Source organism: Accipiter gentilis, chromosome 14 (assembly GCF_929443795.1).
Source record: "Accipiter gentilis chromosome 14, bAccGen1.1, whole genome shotgun sequence".
NCBI classification, from domain to species: domain Eukaryota; kingdom Metazoa; phylum Chordata; class Aves; order Accipitriformes; family Accipitridae; genus Astur; species Astur gentilis.
The window spans coordinates 16,354,386-16,370,793 of NC_064893.1; the positions used below are offsets into that span (position 1 = coordinate 16,354,386).

A 16,408-nucleotide genomic window follows, 5' to 3' on the forward strand; every position below is an offset into this window, starting at 1 on the left:
CCCAGCTTTGCTTGCTTCCTGTGCAGAGCCAACCTGGGTCATCTCTCCTGCTGGCAGCAAACATTTGGTCCGGTATGACCGAAATATTTGGTGGCATCTTTGACAAATTATGTCACCCTTGGAGACTGAAGTAATCCAGTGCCAGAGGAATTGTTTCTGCTTAACAGCAGAGGGTTGCAAGCTACGTTCAAAGACTGTCCTGTGGGCTGCAAAGCCATTCACTAGCTAAAATTCCAGGAGGATAAAACTTGAATTAGAAGAGCCTTTGTGTGATCAGGGTGGCTTTTGTGCCCATTGCTCATACAGTGCCATAGTGCAAGTCCCAAACTCAAGCCAACTTCTCGACTCAAACCAGTTCCTTTTAGATTTGGTTCTGCCTTCTCCTCCCTAAATGACTGTTCCTTTCAGCGAATTGACCTCCCACACAGCATCCTGCCACCATCTTCATAAGGGCTGTGAGAGATCCTGACCTGTCAACCCTCATCCTCTTCTGCTGCTCTGTGGAGACAAATCTCCCCTGCTACTTTGGTGGGACTCTTCTGGATCCCTCTGTTTCTCCTTGCACCCCCATCCTCTGCCTCCCATGGGGACAGTCTCCCTCTGCTCTGCTCTGCTCTCTCACTCACCTGTGCTAGGGCCCCTCAGCCTTACAGCACAAACATCTCTAAGCCTGGAGAAATCCCCTTAGATTGCTGCCCCATCTCTCCCAGGTCTTCTCCTCCTCCACCTCTACACTCACACAGTCTCTGCCTTCTGTCCCACTTGCTCAGCACACAGGCCCGTGTCCATGTTTCAAAGCTGTGCTCAGCCTTCAATTTGGATCTTTCTCCTTGACGCCACACATTCATTCACACTGGCTTAGAAAGCTGGTCCCTCTGAGCTTCTCTGATGTCCTTCCCTGGTTTTCTGCCTGTCTTTCTCAACTCTGCTTCTCTTCCTTGTCCTTGAGCCTGCTTCCCTCTTCTGCTGGGTGCCCACAGCATCCTGTCCTTCAGCCCTTTCTGTTTTCCTTTCACACATTATCTCTGGGTAATCTCTGCTACCCACTAACTCCAACCGCTATCTCTATGGTGACTCTCAGATCTACCGTGCTGTGCCAGACTTGTCTCTTCCTTTCAAAAAAAATCAGCGAGCCAGGCTGATATTTCCTGGTGGAAGTCTAGCCCCTCAGCCCAATTTCAGCACAGTGAGAGCAGAGTTCATCACCTCTCACTAAAGCCTTCCCCATCTCTCCCAAGCAGACAAGACCTCCGTGCTGCACTGCTCTGCACCACCTTGAGTCCCACACGTTCTCTCCATACACTGCTTCCAGATAAACACTTTCATATTAATTCCTCCAGCTAAAATACTTGTCTGGGCTCAAGTACGTTGCCATTTGATTACTGCTACGCTCTTTTCTCTGGCCTGACAACAGCAGCCATGTTAATGAATAATTATCGCGCTGGTTCCTGGAAAGATTATTTCCCCTTTGCCTTGAATGTGTCACCTCTTCTTCCTATGCCCCCTTGATTGTCCCTCCTTTATCCCCAGAAAAAGCATCTACAGCTGCCTGCAGCTTTCCTGCTAGTGTCCAAGTTGCCTCTTGACTCCTGTACACCTGAGAAGTGAGGTCTGGGGCTGTTTTGCAGACAAACCTCCCCAGCTGCCCCTCATTCCCAATATCCCTCCTTATCCCACCATCTTATTCCTCCACATGGGCTTTGCTGGGTTGCTAACTAAAAATATAACATGGGAGCATGGCAGCCTGCCAGGGCTGCTCTCCATCATCCTGGGGTCTGCACCTGGCTGTTGGCTTCTTAAGACAGCAAGTGGCTTTTTTGAGGAGCACACATACACTCATGGTAAAATCAGCAATAAATAGCATTATTCATGCCTTCATCTTCCTTTCCTTTCAGACAGTTGGGGCTGACATAAGGCTTGGGAGGGCTGTAGAATAGGCAGTATGATGGAAGAGGCATTGCCCCTCAAGGCCAAAAGATTAAAGACTGACTGGTCCTGCCACTGGGATCCAGAAGCCTTCTTGCCTTTGGCAGAGACAAAATGTACTTTGCCTCTGCAGCAGTGTGATGCCTTTCAAAGTAAGCCATTCACTCAGCTTCTGCTCTCTTTTGTCCCTACACCTGTGGGTCACAGTCTCCAACATTGACAAATAACCTGCCAAATTTCAATTCAAGAAGAAACCCCATTTTGAAGCTGATAGGCATTTAGAGAGGGGTTTCAAAAACATGTGGGTTAGCCTTCATTGCCCTGCAAAGGGAGCCAGGCACCCCTGAAACTTGGGAGAGGAAAATGCGTGGGTTGAGAAAGACTTTAGAGGGTGCAGAGAGCACTGTGGGGCTCGTTGTTCCTCTCTACTTGGTCATTTCCCCTTAGGAATGAACTGAATGGTCAATTCTGTATTCAAGGCTGTGAAGGCAGCTGCACTTTTGCTGAATCTGCTACAGGAAGGAAAAAAAAAAAATCTGTATATTTCCATTTTCCTTAGAGAATGAATCCTCTTCCCCAGAAAGCAAAGCTCTCCCTTTGCAAAAGCACTAGGGCAAAGTGATGAGAAAATAACCATGATAGCTGCTCATAGCACTCATCCCTCAGGCCTGATTCTGAAGCCTCTGATGGAGGTGCACAGCAGCTGTGGTGTTATTTTTTAGAAATTACCACTGCTTGGCTCTCCAAACACCTCCCTTTCTCATGGGGCAGCCCTGGTCAGGGCTCCCAAAGCACCGAAGTCCATGAATTAGCAATCAATCACCTCTGAAGCCACAGCTACCTGAATTGCCCAAGGCCGGGCTGTGAATCCATGGCAAGGGGAAGTCCAAGAGCTCTTGCTCAACGTCCTGCATGGACCCATCTGCTCAGTGCACTTGAAAGCCCGTTGCTTGTCCTGCACACAACTCAAAGGGGCGTCTGAATAAAGGGGCTGTTCCCCCAGACAGGTTCCTCAGCTCTCCCCAGGAGAGGACTGTGGGCATCAGGCAGGTTGGGCAGGGGGAATGCCTTCCACCCAGTTAAGGGTCCTAAGAGCATCCTAAGAAGATCAGAGAAAGCGTGAGGAGCAAGCACACTTACCTGCAGCCCTGTGCTGGCTGCCAGGCCTGGCAAGGTCATCCCCAGCCCATGGCAAGCTGGTGCCTAGGAAGACACACATGCAACGGAATGACCAAAAGCCATGGGCAAAAGAGAAGTATGTGAAGAGTTGAGCCTAATTTGTGCAAGGCTGTAAATGAAAATCAGTGTGGCAGATGGTCAGTGGATTATTTTCCAGAGAGTTAAGCAAGACCTAGATTAGGAAAAGCTGAGAAACTTTGATGTGGTGTGCAGGACATTATCCTGGTGCTCAGGACACACGGACCCCACTGCCTTTTGAGGGGCTCCTGGCTGTTCAGGGGGGTGGAGGAGCCCTGTCAAAGGATGGCAAAGCCGGGAGGCTGCCAGGGCAGATGCGGGGCCAAGTGTGCAGAGGTTGGCAACACTGGCAAAAGGTGTCCCCCGAGCTTTACATGTCTTTAAAGCCAAGCTCCTGGCTGGGGTGGCTGGTGACCTCCTGGCTGGGGTGAGCCCTCACTTAGGAGGACATTTCGGTTTTGCAGGGGAGCCCTGACACTGCTCTAGCCCTGCGCGGGGCCATGCCCACCGCCTGCATTCCCCGGGTTTTTGCTTGCCCTTGCCACCCTCACAGCATCCCTGGGCTCCGTGCTGGGGTGCTGTGCCAGCCCCGCTCCGCTGCCTGCCCTGATTTCCTTGTGGAAATCCCAGAGTCTTCTCCGGATCCAGCTCTGGTTTTGGGGGCAGCCATCTCCCTCCCGCCCTCCCTCCCTCTCTCTCTCTCTCTCCCCCTCTCCTCTTCCCTCCTTCTGCTCTCCTTCCTCCTCCTCTCCCTCCCTCCTCTCCGCACTGTACTCTCCGGGGGCTCTGGGAACCGCTGCAGCATCACTAGCCACCTCCATCCAGGAGGCTGGGAGCGCGGGGCGGAAGGGGAGGGCTGCGGGGGACAAGCTGAATGAATGGGCATCGCCTCGGTGCTGCTGGAGCCTCCGCATAGGGGCGAGGCGGCCGGACCGCGCCGCGGGCAGGGGGGCAGCGGCGGCCGGCCAGCGGCCGGGGCCGGGGCTGGGGCCGGGCCGGGGCGGGCCGAGCCGAGCCGGGCCCCCCGCCGAGCCCGCCGCCGCCGCCGCCGGGGGGCTGCGAGGAGCGGGCGCTGCCCCGCCGCGGGGCCGCTCCGGCCCGGGCGCCGCCTCCTGCTGCCGCGGACCGAGGTGAGCGGGCGGGCCGGGGGGCGCGGGGTGGGCTGCGGCGGGGCCGGCGCTCGACCGCGGCCGCTCCCGGGAGCCGCGCCGGCACCGGCCCGACGGGACGGTCTGCGGGGCTGGGGGCCGCGGCGGCCGCCGCGACGCAGCAGCGCGGGGCGGGGGGGGGGGGGGGGGGGGGGCCCACGCCGGGAGCGAGGCGGGAGGCGCAGCCCCGGAGAGCAGTGTGGAGCCGGGCCGGGCCGGACGGTGCGGGGCGTAGGGCTGGACGGGACTGGGAGCGGGCTGGACGATGGTGGGGCCGGGTTCGGTGATGCTGGGGCCGGGCTGGATGGTGCAGGGCTGGGCTAGATGGTGCTGCGGCTGGGCAACAAGGAGTTAAGCGGCTGCGGAGCAAGCGGGCTCAGCGAGTGGGTGCGTGTGTGTGTGTGTGTGTGCGTGATCCGGCACCCACCGGGGGGGCGTGGCCCATCCTACCCCACGGGTGTTGGTGCGCACGGCGAGCACGGGGCAGCGGGAGGCCGAGGGGTGCAGGTGCTGGCTGCAGCGTGTCGAGGCGCCACGGTTGCCAGAGCCGCGGCAGAGCCTGTCCCCGCCGCTGGCCTCCCCGGGGGCCACATGACTCTTGTACGGGTGTGCGTGTGCGAGAACCCCGGGCCGAGCGTTCGTGCGTGTTTGGGGGGCGGGGGAGCCACTGCGGAGCCGGAGTGTGCGGTTGTGCCTGGGTGTGAGCCCCACGCCACGCCTGGCGCTGTCAGGGGTGCGGAGCTGAGCGTGGCCCTGTTTCAGTGTGAGTGCCAACCGCATTGAGCCTGTGTGTGGGAGCAACCCCTGCCAGAGCGCGCGCGCGCGGGTGTGCGCGCGTCTTGGTGCATGCGTGTGCACTGCTCCGAGTGTGCGTGGCGCATGCACGCGTGTGTGTTGGTAGGTGAGATGGGCCTGCCTGTGTGCATGCTGCGGGGGGGGGGGTGGTGGTGGTGGGGGCTGTGGGAGGGTGTGCCAGGGAAGGCACCGGTGGGATGGAGGGAGCGGGCGGGTGTGGGGAAAGCGGGGATGGGTGTGGAGTCTGTGAGCACCCGTGTGCCAGGGCTGGCTGCTTCCCCCATGGGCAGAGGGACAGCGTCTGATGGGCACACCGGGCCCCAGGCTGGTTCCTGGCACCTCCGAGGGAGAGGGGCTGCCGGCTCCCCCCTGCCCACCTCTTGAGTGTCTGGCCCCCATCTCACCGAGTGGCTGCTGGCACTGAGCATGGCCTGCCTCTGGCTGCATCCTTCAGTGTCCCCCTCTCCTTTCCCTGGGACGGGGAGACCATCGGCACACAGTGCCTGCCGAGGCAGGGCGGCCAGCCGGAACCTCACCCCCCCACTGCCTGCTAGGTTTTGCAAGTGTAAAGGTGGTCCTGCTTCGCACCAGCTCACACAGAGCCAGAGGGGCTGTGGGGAAATGGAGCCAGCTGGCAGCAAGCAGCAGTGCCTGGCAGGGCAGTGCCCTCTGTTCCCCTGTGGATGCTGCTGGCAGGAAGGCTCCCTACCTGCCCCTCAGGCTGTGGAAACGGCATGCATCAGCCCTGAGGCGGTGGTCAGGTCATTACACTCGCATTAGACTTTTGGAGGGGCAGACAAGTGTCCCCCCAACATGCTAGTCCCCCTCCAGGAGAGAGATGCCACAGAACAAACTCTTCTATGGGTCTTTGCCATGACGTAGTTAGGAAGCCCCGGTCCAGCATGAGGCCCAGGCAGGAGCAGGATTTAGAGCCTTGTTGCCATCATTTCGATAGGAGTTTGGCACCAGCACGCCTGTGAGGATCTGAGCCTTGGTGACCTTCCCGACACTGTGCCACCATCCCGGTGTAGGGCCAGCACCTGCTGCACCATGAGCAGATGTGTCCATGCAGATGCGTGGGGGCTGGCAGCCCACAGGACCTGGGCATCTTGGAGCGCTTCCTGCAAAATGGACTCTCGGAGCCTTGCGAATCTGCCTTCAACTGCTTCTTCTCTGAGGAAGCACAAAGTGGAACCAGCCCAGAGGCTTCCTGCAGGAAGCTAACGCCTGGTCGGAGCTGCCACTCCTGCTCCTGAGACGTGGGGCTGCTTCTTACGCTGGCAGGAAAATGGGGCTTTTCCAAATCCAGGCTCTGCAGCTGGTGTGTGCAAGCCCAGTTCTGATCTCCACAGCAGCTCGGCTCCTTCGCTTCTCTCAGTGTACATGATGTACCGGTACAGTTTGAAGCACGGCTGCAAGTGGTGAAGGAATAGAGCAGCACAAGAGAAACATGCCACTCTGCAGCAGGAGACTTTTGCACCTTCTTACACCCTCGTGCCAGTCCAGTGGTGTCGGGCTGAATTTTGCCCTCAGAGCATAAACATCTGGCAAGCCAGAAAAAAAAATAAATCAAATAAACATCAGTAGTAATTGAAGACCCGTTTTGAAATTGGTTTGATACCTGCATGCCTCCCAGGCAAGCTTTTCTCATGTTAACCATTGTGCATCTTTGCATGAAAAATGAGGCTTTATTTTCAGCCTGGGTAATGGCAGCGCAGCATGGATAGAAATGAACACGCTGTGTCCCCTCTAATCTGTCCACAATCAGGCTTCTCCCAAGCACTGAGCTGCTACTGCCATCGTCAGAGATGAATAGTCCTGGATCCAGATGGCAGCCTGCTTTCCTTGGTGCCCACATCATCCCTTTGCCATCCGCAGAGGAGAGGAGCAGCCTGTGAGAAAGCATCCCTGGGAGGACCCCTGTGCCACAGCAGCCACCTGCGTCCCCAGTTTTGCTGCCCATGGCTCAGGCCAAAGCCGTCAGCTTGTACCAAGCAGCGTCAGCCGCAGGCAAGGCAGCACCTGGTTGCCAGAAGCTGCGCTGACTTCCGATTTGTTTTTGGACAGAGTTCAAGGTGCTGATTTTGAGCTTTGAGCTCCACGTGTTTTTTCCTCTCACCGTCTTCCAGCCTGGATCCGTCGCACCTGGGGCTGAAGCCACAGCTAGCTGAGCGGTCTGGCCAGCCGTGCCCAGGGCTGGAGGCAGCAGGCAGCCCCTTGCTGCAGCTCTGCAGCCCTGAGCAGCCTTTTTGGTCTCCTGGTCCATGGTGAGGTGTGCTGAGTCACCCTAGGTCAGGCTGAGACATCACTCACCCTTCCCATGAGGAGGCTGTGTTTGTGGAGAGGACTCTAGTCATACTTACTGAAAGCAAAGGGGTTGCAGGTGATCGCAGGCAGATCGCAGGCTGTAGCTGGGATGATCAGAGGGAGTTGTTTTCAGCAGGGAGTCTGCTTGATTATTCTTCATTTTGGGTGTGTTTTTAGGTTTATGCAGAATAAGTGGAAGTGAAGATTCAGCTCCTCTGCTTGGGGATGTGAGGGAAGCCCTCAGAACGAGCTGTTGCTTTAGGCACTGTCTTGCTGAAAGCTGGCTATGTGACAGCAAAGCTTTGGTGAAACGACACTCCCTGAGATTTGCATCAACCTCTTGCAGCTTGGACTTGGTGTGTCCTGCTGTCTATGGCATAAAAATGACAATGCTTTGCAGAAGATACCTGTATTTCACACTTTGTATCTGCTTACAGGTCTTGTTTGCGAGCTTAGCTGTGTTCCTCTGTGGGTAGTGTCTTTGGCTACAAGAACCATGCAACTATTAGAAGTTTCCAGCAGGCTCCTTGTGTGACCTCGTGTTATGGTTTTGTGTGTGCAAGAGAAAGGGAGTCCTGAGCCCCTTCTTGCTTGCAGAGACATTGCATAGGGAAAGTTCCCATGAGGCTGAAACCTAACATGCCAGCTCTTGTTTTGCTCAGGCAGGCTCTCAGGGGTGTCACCCTTTCCCAGCTCTAATGGCTGACTGGTGGGTTTGGACCATGGGCTGTCAGGAAAATTACCTTTCCTGAGAGCTTTCTCTGAATGACGCCTGGCTCACTGCAGCTCTTTGCAAAGCTTTCCAGCTTCTTGAAGGAAATTCTGTACAACTTCCAGAGCTGTTATGGTGATCTCAGTGGTTTTATGCCCTCTGGGGATAGGCAGGGGGGTTGTGACAAGCAGCCACAAACCTACACTGCTGGCTGCAGGATGGTTTAGATGTCCCCTGGGTCTGGCTCCTGCATGCCCCGAGGAGCGTGCACCCTTCTGCACATCCCTTGGGCAACTCTCACATTGAGGGACCCCGTTCCTTCAGGCCCTCAGCAACAGCCTTGAGGTTTGGTGTCCCCTTTTATCTCCCGTGCTGCCCATAGACCAGTTGGTGAGGACTTGGAGGAGCTCTCTCTGCAGGAGGGACTCAGGAGCTTTGAAGAACAGTGTTGACACTTGCGGGTGGGCAGAGGTCTGGCCTGTGAACAGGGAAGGCAGGTGGCAGCTCAGTGTGTGCATAAAATATGTAAAACTCAGGAGTATTAAAACTGATCAGCACTGGCTCAACTGTATCCTCAGGAGGAGCAGAATGAGACCCATGACGAGCGTCATGAAAGTCCCCTTACCTCAAGTATTTAATATCCAAATCCCTCGGCTGTTTGTCTTAATGTGTCTGTGCAGGACAGGGGCCACCCACACCATTTCCCTTGCAAGATGAGGTATGCGTGACAGCACCACGGCTCCAGCCGTTGCCCTCGCTGCACAGCACTGTGATGGTGGCTGGCTGTCATGGCTGGAGTGCTGGAACCCTTTCCCCACCTCTTCCCCTCCAGTTACCGTCCCTTTCAGATGTGACAGGGTATTTTCTTCATCCACATTGTCTCAAGGCCTTGGTAGAGGAGCAGGTACTGGAAATGGGTCATTGATTTTTCACGTTTGGTGCCCAGGGTGGCCCAGCTGACGGCCAGGGCTTCGCAGGGAGCTGCTTCCCTCCATGCCGTGTGTGCTGTGAAGAATGTGTGGCGAATGTCCCTGGGATGTTTCAGGGCATCAACTTGTGCCCTGAGGAGCCTCGGTTGCTACCTCCTCTTGTGTGAGGCACCCCTCTGTGCCTGGGGTGCCCTGTGAGGAGGACAGAGATGGGCTGACTCTGTGTTTCAGGCTGGTTTGAGTCAGACCATAGTCCTTGGCTGCAGCTGCAGGGAGCCTTGCAGTTTACTTTGGAAACATCCTGTGGGTGCTAATGCTTTCCACCATCTTCTTACCTCCATCCTCCCCCTGGCTCAGCTCCATCCCCTCTGGTGTTTACACAGCTCTTGCCCCATTCCCATCGACCGTGGCTCTCTCCCAGCCCCTAGCTTTCCTCTGAGGCTGCCCTGGAACAGCCCTGCCGTAACGTGTCCTTCTGTCCTTCACCCTCAGGGCAGGGCCAGGCAGCTGCCAGCTTCAGTGATGGTCATGGCCATGCCTTTCCTGGGAGGCTGCCGGGCCCCGGCACTAGGGTAGGCAAGGGCCACGTCCTACAGCTCCCATCAGCAGAGCAGCACCCCACGAGGTATTTGTAGGCTTAGTAATGTTATTCCCTTGCCAAACTATTACTGAAATAGGCTCAGTGTGTGTCATAGGAGAGAGGATTTTGATGGCACAGTTTCTTCACTGCTGGACTGAAGTTGACGCTCCCTCACTGTTTCTCTCGTCCAATTAATTCTTCTCGTGGTAGAGGGGCACAAGGGGTTGGCTGGTGCGGTGGCTTCATTGGGGTTTCATGGGCTTGGGCAAGTCCTTGAGACAGGCACCTCAGCCAGGCGTTCATTGCTGTGCCTGCTGGGACCTGCTGCCTTGCAGCCACGCTTGGCTGGACCTAAACTGCAGGAGCGGTGGTGCCTCTCGTCGGCTCCTCATGAGACCCTGGGGAGCACTGAGCCTGGTGGGAGCAGCCTGGACCCCGGGGACCCTCCTCCTGGGGCAGATCTGCCAAGGCTGGTGTTGGGACCACGCTGACATAGTTTAAAGGACAAGGTCCCTTTTCCAGCAATTTTCGTGTTCTGAACAGTAAGGCAATTTTCTGAATGATCAGAAAGGGTCAGTTTGGCATTTTCTAAATAACCTACCCTCCTTTTGTCTCAGCTGGACACTGCTGGTGGTTTGGGAAGAGGTCAAAGTCCAGTGAATCCTTTTAGCAATGTCTCAAGGAAGCGTTTCAGCTGGCTGAAGCACAAAGGATTTCTCAGCCTGAGAGTTTATAAACACTAGTGTGATTTCCTGTCTAGTCCCCATTTGCTGTGGGTAAAAGTCTCGGGTGGGAAAACCAATTTCATGCCGGGTGTAGGTTTGGGTTGTGCTTTCCAGGCAGCATGCTGGATGTCCTGGAGGCTGGAGGTGCACAGACAGACAGACCTACCACAGCACGATGGGCAGTGTCCTCTCCCCCAGCTCAGCATGAGAGGGTGATGCTCAGTGAAGGTGTATGTGCCTTCCACAATGGGATGCAGGACAGCAAGGCTGGGCAGAAATAGGGGCACCTAAGCTCCTGATGAGCTCTTCAGTCATTTCCTGGGGCTGGCTGGGCATGGGAGTCCTGGACCCAGCACGTCAGATGGGTCTGCTTGTGGGATTTGAGTCCTGAAGGCCATGAGCAGAGGAGAGCAGCCCTCTCACTGCCCAGCACAGGAGCAATGGAAGCCAAGGTCATGGGCTCTGAGCCATGGGGAGCCAAGACCCCTGTGTGACATGGGGATGGGAGGCTGCTGCAGACCAGGGCTCACTAGGTTTGGAAACGGTTGCTACTGGTGACGCAAGGAACGATGTAAGGCTTCGGAGCTGGAACAGCTGCTGTTGTGGAGCTGCTGACCGTGCAGCCTCTGCCCCTGCCACCCTGGTGTCTCCACTCCTCTGCTTGGAGCTGCGAGCTGGGGATGGAAACCTTCCCCTCCCATTGCTCCCTGACAGCCCCTGCTGCTGCCCACGTGTGATGCAGACAGACCCGCTCCTGGGCCTTCCTGCCCTCTGACCCAGGGGGAGCCAGCCAGGGGATGGTGGCCAGGGGCCACTGGCCAGGAGGAGCCCAGCACCCAGTCCCCCGCAGTGCTGTGCACAAGTGCAGCACCCAGGCCCTTGAAGAGACAGCTTGGAAACTGGGAACTGATGTGCTAAAGAAAAATGTCCTTCCCACACAGCCCAGCCTATCCTCCTCCCTCCACCAGTGCTGCTGCTGGTGAGCTGCAGGATCACTGCTGGGCCAGGGCACCAGGAGCCGGCAAAGTGATGGTAGCCCACAGGATGGAGAGACCTGAGGTCCAGGGCAGGGCATGCAGATGGAGCGTATAGCCTTAGGGAGGCTTCTGCTGTGATGCCATGGATATCTCCCAGGACCTGGCCCTCCTGCCCATGGCCCTGCAGGCCTCCCTTTGCCTCCTGCCAGCTCAGGGAGCTACCTTTTGGTGGAGGTTGCTGTGGATGGGTGCTGATGGCGGCTGTGTGGCTCAGGAGGCAGCATTCCTGCCCTGCTCTCCTCCTGCCCACACCTCTTTGGCTTCCACCATTGCTGCCAGGCCCCCCAGGCAGGCTGCCCAGCCAGCTGGACCCTTCATCCTTTCCACTCCCAGTTATCTTCCGGACAGTCATTCCTCTCCCTCTGGTGGCTGCATATCCTGAGATCAATGCTGAGTGCTCTCCTCCTCCTCCTTGCTGTACTGTCCCTTAGGACAGACCATTCAGCTTGCTCCTCCTCCTCCTTTTCCACTTCATTAATGAGTCTCTTTGCACTAAGGAGTCGTGATAGCTGCCAAGGGACCTGGGAGGACTGTGGAGAGCAGTGGGAAGGCCACCAGCCCAACTCCCAGGGTTTGGGATGCTGGGCACTGGGTTTGGGATGCTGCTGTGGTTGCCTTGGTGCTGGCTGAGCCCCCAGCACAAGGTGTGGGGGGCGGGAGGGACATGACAGACAGTGAGTGTTTTGTACTTGCTCCCCTGCAATGGCAGGAGGTGGATAATCAGTTTTGGGCAGCTCCCAGCTGCTCTGCTAGTTTTGCCCCTTTTCTGCTGTGCGTGGTGCTCCTTACCCTGTTGCAGGGCTTCTCCTTCAGGGATCTCAAGGGCAGAGGGTGGGCAGCCACAGTGTGGCCTCCCAGCTCCATACCCGCAGCAAAGCTCCACGTGGCCACTGAAGCTCCTGCAAAGGCTCATGAATCTCACAGGAGATCTCCACTGGCCCTGGTGGGCTTCAGATCCAGTGGGCGGTGTGTTGGCAGGGGATGTGGGTCCTGGGCAGCCTCCAGCCCCTCACCCCAGCAGCTGGTTCCCCTGCTCAGCACGTGCCAGTTGGCAGCAGAGGGGTCTGTGTGGCAGCTACACATGGTTCAGAGCCTTACTAATGAAAACTGGACTTTTTGAACACATTTTGTGGGCATTGCTTTAATTTCGCAGTGTCTCAACACTCTCCAAAACCTGAGAAACTGAGATGGTTTCTTCTCAGTGGGAGGTAGGCTCCTGTTGTCGCTCTCTCACATATGCACGCATGCATGCACGCGCGCGCGCACACACACACACACACAGGCTCTTTCTCTTCCTTCCCACTTTCCTCCTCCAAAAGACTTCAAACACTTTATGAAAATGTTATTTTCTCCCAAACAGTTGCCTTTCTGTCTTGCTCTCGCTGAGCAGCCTGCTGGCTTTCCCTGGGCTCTGCTTCCAAAGTGCATGGTCGCAGCCACTCCGCATGTGCAATGTCAGCGATGTCCCTGCAGCAGACGCAGCCGAGCCTGCAGAAGGGGGAAGGTGCTTGTGTGGCTGTGCTGGGGCTGGCGGGCTGTCCCAGGGGCCTAACAGCAAACCTCCCTTTGCTTCTAGTGGGGCTCATCTGATCCCTCAAAGTTGTTCTAGATACAATAAAGCAAAACCCTCCTGCGAGGTGGTGCTGTGAGGATACAGCTGCCCGCCTGTGCTCTCCAGGATGCCATAAAGGTCCTGTTCACCAGAAACACGCTGGAAGATGCCCACAGCCCCATGGCAGCCTGCCTCTGGCAGCTGCCCTGCCTCGGGGAGCTGGGCTGCGGCACAGGGCAGGAGCCCTGCTCCCTTTGCATATGGCAGGCTCTGCCATCTGAGTGTCCTGCAGGCACGGATGGACCTGGGGACAGGCTGGAGGTGGGCTGGAGTTGAAATACCCTTTGTTGTCTTGTACGAAGGGGACTGACTCACTGCTCTCCTGTGCTGTCATAAGCAGATGGATGATTTAATCACCTAGCAACCAAAATAATGTCAGGTGAGGAGCGCTTTCTGATCTGTTCTTGGCCCACAGCCCCTCTGCCAGGCTGGTGGCAGGGGCCAGGCAACCCCCAGCCATTCCCCAGCCCTTGGGCTTCCCTGGGATAAGGCTGGCAGGGATCCCTCTCCTGCCAGCCCCACCAGAACAGAGTGCAGGCCTGTGCTGTGCATCATGCCTGCCACCAGCAGCCCAACAGAAGTGGGTCTCAGAGCCATGGCTGAGGTGGGGTGCACAGGGCCATGCAAGGGGTAAGGGTCATGCAGGGCCATGCAAGGAGTGGGATACTCCAAGGCCAGCTCCCAGGAAGGTCAAAGGGGCATCTCCAAACATCCACAGAGGGGCCAAGTCTCTAACACCATTTGGACCAGGTTGCTGACTGCCTGGAGCAGCCAGAGGTCCCATATGAGGTGAGGGAGGCTTGTGCCCGGGACCTCCAGAGCACAGTGAAGTTTCTGGGAGGTGAACCCAGAGGACTTTGGATGGGATCCACCAACCCCTTGGCACTCCCTCCTTTGTGTGCACCACTACAGTGCCAGCTCTGAGCACCCTTGGCTCCTGCCCTGTCTCCTTGCCTGGCACCCTCAAAGTGGGAGAATAGTCCCAGCATCGGTGTGTTCATTCCAGTTCTTCTCCCATCACAGGCAGGGAGGTGTTTGTATGCCCTGCCCATGCTCATGGCATAGCCCTGATCCTATCAATCCTGTGCTGCCTGAGATAGCAATTTCCTCCTGATGGCTCCAGCCACCCAGAAAGGCTCTTGGCATGGGGCTACTACAAGCCTGCAGGATGGGTTCACTACAACCCACTCTGCAGGTGATGAGACCTCCTGGAGCAGGGTCTGAGCTGAGAAGGTTAGCAAGTGCTGGGCAGGCAGAGGGCTACCCCAGCCTGGCCCAGCAGGGTGCAGACATGTGACGACACTGTCAGTCTTGGGGTGTTCGTGCCACCCACTCGGAGCTAGCTGGAGTCCCTTTGCTGCAGACCCCTTCATGGCTCCCAACATGGGTGCATGTGCGAGGTGGTGTGGTGAGGACACATCTGCCCAGGCCACAAGCTCCAGCACCCTTGTGGGATTGCACTGCTGGACTGCCCAGGGTGGTCTGCTTCCCCCAGAGTGCCTGATCTTATGCTCAGACCTTGGTGGCAGTGTGAGGTCACTTGCAGCCGTCAGGGCAGCCCAGTATTAGTCAGTCCAAGGGCTGGAGGGTGGGATGGAGAGAGGCCACGGATCCATCAGAGACTACATCAGACCCATGCAACTGTCTTCCCTCCCCACCAAAAGCAAACATCGAGGCAGGTAGTGGTTGTACCAAGCAAGCCTCGCTGGGTGCGGAGGTGTGGGCAGTGGGGAGCTGCTGCTCCCCTCCTCCAGCTGATTAGGCTGAAGCACATGGGCCCGTCGCAGTACCTGGGCAACGGGTGGGCTAGCGCCAGCGCTGCGGCTGCTGGGGACCAGGGGAGAGCTGCGTAAATAGGGCACCCCATCTCCCAGCTCCTCTTTGTGGGACAGAGCCGATATAATTAGACAATACGCCCTGTTCTGTGCAGCACGCTGAGAAAGTCTTTGTGCTGCCGTGGCCCCAGGGAGCCTGGCAGCCCTACTTTGGTGGTACAGCTTGTCCCCACGAAGGTGAGCCACTTGCAGGCAAGGAGCCCTGACTGTTTTGCTCCCTCCTTCCCTGTGCTGCTCCAAGAAGCACTGCCTGGTCTGCTTGCTAGATGACCATGTCTCCTCTCCTCTGCTGTGGGTTTTAGTGGCTTTGGTGGACCCTGCTGACCTAAAAGAGAGGGGCCAGTGAGGTGATGCTGGCAGGAGCTGAGCACAGATCAGCACCTGGAACTCTGCACACCTGTGGGAAGAAGTGACCAAATCCAGTGCCTGCCACAGCAAGACAAGCTGCAGGACACAAGGCTGGCCTCTGTGACCCAAAGCCCCACAGGCAAGTTAGGGGGTGGAGGGGTCCCCCCAAGTCAGGCTCTTACCCTCATTAGTGGACATCCCAAACTGCATCTGCACTGCCCCTGGAGAGCCTTGTCCCTCAAAACATCCATGAAACCATCTTGGGGTAGCTCCAGAAGTGCAGAGACTCCTACATCGCCCTAGTCCTCCTGCTAACATGCAGCTCCCTGCTACTGCTGGGTAGTGTGCCATTTTGGGGAGAAGAAAAGCCAGGGCCTGCTCTGGCTTTGTCTGGTTCACTTCTGCTCAGTGCCACAGCTCTTCTCTAAACACCCTGTGGTGTTCTCATGTTGATTGATTAATGACCACAACCTAGGTGCTAAGCGGCCTGCTATTGATTTCTGCCCCAGGGTGTTCTGCACATCCCGGAGTTGATCCTCCTGGACTGGTCCTGCCAAAGAAACCGAGCCATAGCTATTTGGGAAGTCTTGCTTGGTGGTTCTGATGTCAAGCTACCAAATCCTGCCACTTCTGCTCCTGCCAGCAGCCAGGAGTGTGTTTGGCATCCCCACTCCTCCAGCCACTTCCAGTTCCTGCACAGGGATGGGCTCAGACCAAGCACCCACCAGCTCCATCAGGGTCCCTCTGCCATGCTCCCATCCAGGTCTGGGGTGGATCTGTGGGTGCTCCCTGCAGAGTTTGCTCTGCGAGCATCCCTCATGGTAACTGCCAGTCTGCTGCAGAAACAATTGAGGTCTCTATGAACCAAGGCAAATTTCAGAGAAGGAGAAAAGAAATTTTAATTCCACAAATGCCTGTTTACACTGATCTACTGGTTTACACTGGAGATGTAAAGCTGCTTTAACCTCCCTTTCTCAGAGGGGTGTGAAGGGATATTTATGTACATCAGGCTCAGCGCTTGGGTCTCCAGGCTGTTCTCCCCAGGAGTCAGGTCCAGTTTCCCACCTGAGGACAGATTGATTAACTCACTGGCTCAGAAGTGGCTGCTCAGCCTCGTCGCAGCACTGCTGCCTGCTCCTCTGCCCGCTCAGCCAAGGCTCCAGGCTCACGCCGGCGGGAGCGCTTGGGAGCTGCTGCTCTTTACCTCTCCAGATGTGGTACACAAGGCTGTGCCTGTGCCTGCCCCAGACGGGGCTT

General features: G+C 56.9%; 1 protein-coding gene across 3 annotated transcripts in view; it reads left to right on the forward strand.

Moving 5' to 3' along the window:
- Nucleotides 1-4,149: 4,149 nt before the first annotated feature.
- The window catches only part of DLGAP4 (DLG associated protein 4), a 177,949-nt gene continuing 165,690 nt past the window's right edge, over nucleotides 4,150-16,408 (forward strand). For all 3 annotated transcript variants that reach the window (XM_049816237.1, XM_049816236.1, XM_049816238.1), the window contains exon 1: nucleotides 4,150-4,253. The gene's annotated coding sequence lies outside the window, so the exon portion shown is untranslated. The remainder of the gene's footprint in view (nucleotides 4,254-16,408) is intronic.